Source organism: Myxocyprinus asiaticus, chromosome 32 (assembly GCF_019703515.2).
Source record: "Myxocyprinus asiaticus isolate MX2 ecotype Aquarium Trade chromosome 32, UBuf_Myxa_2, whole genome shotgun sequence".
Lineage (NCBI taxonomy): Eukaryota > Metazoa > Chordata > Actinopteri > Cypriniformes > Catostomidae > Myxocyprinus > Myxocyprinus asiaticus.
The window spans coordinates 25829869-25835868 of record NC_059375.1 but is presented as its reverse complement, the minus strand read 5'-3'; positions in this window follow the sequence as shown (position 1 = coordinate 25835868).

Sequence of the window (6000 nt, the reverse complement as noted above, 5' to 3'; positions counted from 1 at the left end):
ACAGGCATGCACACAACACTTGCACACACTGGATAAGAATTTAAGTACTTTTGTAAGAACACCAGTAAAGGAGTTTACATACAGAGCAAAACTGGGGTAATGTGTGCTGATCGGTTACTATGTAACCATTCATGACTTTACCCCAACAGAGGGAAACCCTTGTGTTGCATTCGTTTGTGCTAACACCTTTTGCGGTCAAAAATGACTGGCCCATTAGATTGTTAATAAATCTCTCATATTGCATGTATTATCCCAAGATATTGCATTAGATCTTTTGTCAACTTCTTTAGTAAGTAATTTATTTATTTATTTATTTATTTTTGATAGAATGATTCATTGACCTGAGCTTATAAACAGGATAGTTGGGGGCACTCCCTGGAGAAAAATAAAATAAAAATCATCATTACGTGATAAACTAGTCACCGCTTGCTTGATCGAAAAAAAAATAGGTGTAATTTTAAAGCTTAGACTTTAGACTTTATAATACATATAGCTGATACTACCAATTCGTAAATAATGCTTTTTAATTTGACAAATTAGAACTATTTTGTTCTCATAATTTGCTATCACGATTATATTCAAAGTTGGTAAAAACATAAAGATGAGATAGCCATGTGTTTTATTTCATTGGAAAGGTCTCAATTAGTAAAATGCAATGAGAACATTTGTTTCCCTCAGAGGCCAAACTGCAATGAGTATTAGTGTATGAAATTCCCACTGACACAAAACTATAATAAACATGAGTCTTTTTGTCAAGTTTTTTCTTATTACTTTGAAACATACATATAACTGTAATGTTTGCAGTAAAGAGGATCTATGTGCAGGCTTTTTAATTAAAACTCAGAAACAAACAAAAGAACTCAAACACAACAACAAAACAAACCGTTACATCCATGAAAGGTTAACAACTGACAAAGAGAACCACAAAAACCAAAACCAATCTTCAAACTAAAAGTCTTTATCCTTCTAGTGACTGCAAGGGAGAATATCCCAAGTGTTACAGAGTCCCCCTCCCCCCCCCATTAATTAACAAAAAATAATTTAGACTTGTCATTCCTTCTCTTTAACAAAGAAAAGTGGTTACAGTGAGTCACTTACAATGGAAGTGAATGGGGAAAATCTGTAAACGTTAAAATACTCACTTTGTTTCAAAAGTATAGCAACAAGACGTAAACAATATGCATGTTTTTGTGTGATAAAATCACATACTTATAAAGTGTGTAAAGTTATATCCAGGAAGACAGCTCTAATAATACACCAGTTTTAAACAAATAATTAATCTCACTGCTTTTATAAATTATTATTAAACACATCTTTATTTATAAATTATTATTATTCAATTATAGGCTTGACAGTTCTGCTTTTAAACACCACAAAATGTGGTCCCATTCACTTCCATTGTATGTACCCCACTGTAAAAAAAAAAAAAACAATTATTTTTTGTGGTAATCAGCATTATGCCACAAATGCTGTCGACTGAGCTTAACTTGTATTGAACCTGGAATATTCCTTTAAGCAAAACTGGTGCATGTATTATACACCATGTATAAGACTATGCACAAATGATACACTTCAGCTTTAATCTAGTTATATAAAGTATTTCAGAGTGGTTACACAGTGTACAGTGTGCATTTAACTTGGTAGACCTGTGCTACAGCATACATACCTTCTCACGCTCCATTAATTGCAATAAAATTGCTGACAAACCAGACGAGCCATGCTGAGCCACATGTGAATGGGCAGGCCTGTAATTGGAGCCTGGTGTACGTGAGGAGCTTATCCTACCCTTACAAACACAGGGTCCTGTCCTGACCTCACAGGGGCTCTGAGGTGTCATGTTCTGAGCCGCTCTCACCGGCATTCCTTCTCTTTTCACTTGACTTGACAGTGTTTTGTGGTGAATCGCATAATTAACACAGGGATCTACAGAATTCAGTGACTAAACATAATTACTTCTCCCCTCCTATCCTCCCTTAATTCCTTCCTGCGGCCAGGGGTTTCGGCCTGGCTGGACAAACACAATGGGCTGTCATGTCAGGACAGCGTCGGCTGGTGGGCCAGTGGCTGAGAGGGAGGGTACATTCAGCTCCAGTGGATGCTGCATGCTGAGACTCAGAAATATCCACTGACACAGAGGTGACAGCTCAGAGAGGGAGAACCAGAGAAAAAGAAATAGCGGGGGATAGTCGTAATTAATATCACTTGACGTGTACAAAGTCAGATGTGACTGAGAAAGTTTATCACACAATCAAGAAGAAATACATTAGCCATACATATTCGAAAGAATACCTGCTGGTTACGAGAGCTGCAATCATTTGCATGTTGCAAAATTGAGATGGAGGCAGCACACTAAATGGACTCTAAAGAATGCGCACAAATCACAGATAAGGCCACCCTAAAGTTGCCACAATCAAAACTATTGGCATTCTTCTCCTTAATGATATCTGAGAAAGCATAGAGCAACAGTGTCTCTCAACAGGTAGGCACAAATCCTAGGGGAATGAAGAAAAGGTGGGGAAGAAAGCATGCAGGTTGGTGAATGTGGTTAATTAGAGCTGAATTACCTGGCTCCCGGTCCCCTGCTCTGTCCTCTCATTTCCTCTGTAATCCCACCAATCGGGTTGCAGTTAAGCTGCGACCCTCAGGACATATGGCTGTTCCAGCACTGAGTGCATTCTTTCAACAGCTCATTTACTTCTGCAATGTAACTAGGCTTTGGCCCACCCTCCCGTTTCACCACTCAGACCCCCACTGCTAACTCTGTATAGAAAAGAGCTTAGGTATTTTAGCAGAGCATTAGAGGCGATGATGCCAGTTATCAATATACTGGATATCTGAAAGAGCACAGACAAGTAATCACATTGCAGAGACAAGCTAAACAATTAAGGGCATCAGGGATAGTTGACCCTAAAAAATTCTTATTCATCCTCATGTTGTCCCAACCCCATATGACTCTTTTTCTTCTGTGGAACACAAAAGGAGACTTTAAGGCATTTATACTTTTGTATAAGGTTTATACTTCTGCGTTGAAATGATTAAGATTATGTCACTCATGACTTGTTTCATTTTCGAGAACATCTGCTGTTTTTAGATTTTTTTTTATTATTATGTTTTATAAAATTAAAAGCGAAAATGCAACAAAAGACATCTGTTTACAATTTATAAACTGTTTTTTTTTTCTTGGGCTTTTACCCAAGAAAATGAAACAATATGAGTGAAACAATATTTGTTATATTCTACTCGAGACCATTCCGAATTGTATTATGTTGATTGTATCGTGTCTTTGACATTATGGTGTATAGTAAATAATAATATTTCATAAATTATGAAAACCAAACACTTCTAATTTGTCAGCAAATTAAAAAGCACCTGCTATAGTTTGTTATATTGCTTATACGCATGCTATATTCCAGAGGTAGACCGATATATTAATTTTACCGATTAATCCGTTCCAATAGTTGCTTTTTGGAACTATCGGTTATCTGCAAAAATCCTTTTTTCCCCCCCTCCGTGTTCCTCTGTGGCCCTTGCTGGAGGATCCTACAGCTATAATGGCTTGTTTTAACAGCATAACAGCAGCCTCTAGAGGTAAAATATAAATACAATCATGTGGGCACTTTCTATATCTAAATCTTTTGTCATTGGCAATATTCATTCATATTTTTATCCTCACTTCAAAGCATATTTTGTTCGATAATCAAGTGTTGAAGCTAGGACATGCAAAGAAAAATGTGGCTAACTGGATGCCCCATCAGCAAATACATTGTGTCTCCAACTTCTTATCTTGTGAATAATAAAAACCTTATTTCTCATTATATATCATCTGGTGATGGCAGATGGCCTCAGTCACCATTCACTTTCATAGCATATTTTCTCAATGCAATTAAAGAAAATGAATGAGGCTGTTATTATGCCTAACATCTCCTTTTGGGTTCCACGGAAGAAAGTCACATGGGTTTGGAACAGGGTGAGGAAATGATGGCAAAAACCCCAGGACCACTCAATGCCAGTTCTCACCTGCATTTCTTACCTGCAGAATCTTCTCAGATGACATTTGTGTCTGGAGGAGAGCTGCTAGACACTTTCTGTTAAGACCGAAAATTTTAATTTATGTTGAGCGGATGTGCCACAGACTTTTAAAAAGCATTATGGAATATGAGGAAAACTTCCACACAACTTCTATGTCTACTGTCCAATATTAGATATTCACTTTGTCTATGGAGAAAAAATCATTTCTGCCCCAATCAATAGGTGTTTCAAGCAAACTAGCCTCACTATTGCCAAAACTCATTTCAGACCATTCTATAATATCTGCCTGCCTTAATATCCCAATCCACAAACCTGAGAGGTTGTGTATAATGTGGTCAAGTTCCCCCCTGCCTCAGCCTGAAGAGTATAAATTACCTTAATCCACATGTTTGGCATCATGATCCAGGGCGACAACACAATGTAAACGTGCAGGGAGACTTTTTAAGGGTGATTGATCTACACTGGATCATTAAGGGGATTTAGACCTTGTAGTGGGAGACAATGTAATGAAGTGCAGATGTATAAAAGCCTGCTCAGAGCTTTAGAGAAGATGTCTCTGCTCTTTAGGCTGTTGAATAACAGATGGGGTGAGAGGTGATGACCTCTCAACACCCTACTGTCAGGTGAGCATGTGCAGACAGCTATGGTGTAATGCACACTGTGATTCTTCACCTCAGCATACTTACAACACCTTTTTCCTCACATTATCCACATGGTTTTTGAGCTCACATCACGGCATGCCAATCAGTGAATCCCAATGTAGTTAACCATAAATCATCCTTTACGGTTATTAAAAGTGACCGGTACTTGCTTTGGATGCGAGCAAGTCTGGGAATGTGGCTTTGCATTGTTCATTTTTGGTTTGTCAACCCTGACTCTTTCTACAGCGAAAGTTAACTGACTTAACTTTGAACACAGGTTTGTTTTATTAGTTTCGCTGGGTTTAAACTGTAATTTTAAGCACCTCAGCACAGAAAACTCATTTTGAACTCAGCATGATGCACGTGAAACCGTACTGTGTGTACTGGTCCTCGTACTTCCGTCGTTTTGTCCAATCTTTTTCCGCTTCTCTTTAGTTTAACCTCTTACGCTCTGCAGGGTTTTTGGGCTGCCGCTTGAAATTTTTCACATTCAAAAGCTCTGTTCACAAATACAGTGGACTAATTTCATAAAAATGGTCTCATTTTACAGATAACCCCCATTTTAAGAAATTACTGAAATAATAAATAACACTGTATATGTTTACAATTTTATGATAGACATTTTTTTTCATTAATTCTTTTTTTTAAAAAGTTTATAAGCATGCCTTTCAGTTCTGTGTCCTCAATTTTCAAGCAAAAAGTATTATTTTATTCCACTGAATGGCAGGAAGTACTAGAAAAGTTCTATCACCTTCCATCACATTATACTGATCTGAAATAATCTGAAATGAACGGTGCTCTAACGAAATTATGCGCTCACCCAAATACTTTTTTTTTTAAGTGCTGAGAGCTTCCACACTGATTTGTTGAATGTATTGGCATCTGAGTTGTCTAGAAGCCCAACCTAGGTGTCACTGGAAAGCACAGAATCCCAGCTTTACAATCATGTGTAACATTTCATACAGACGAGAACCTATTTTGCTGATGATTTGTTTCTCGAGCTTTTTCTACCAGACTTCATATTTTGTTGTAAATTTTTTTTGACACAACATTGGATTATTCAGCCAAGCAGGCTTACAAACAAGTAAACAAGTAATTTCTGTAACTCATTTTAAAGCTAACAACCCAAGGTAAGATTTGAGGCTATTTATAAAGTTTGAGGCTATTTAGGGCTTACAGATTTAAGAGATGTTTGCATTTTATGCCTTACCAAAATAAAATTTTACTTTGTGATATTTTTTTTTAAATAATTCAAATTGTGGTATTATGGCAAAAACTATACAGTCACCTTCCTGAGAATGAAAGATTTCATTTGATATATCATTTGTCT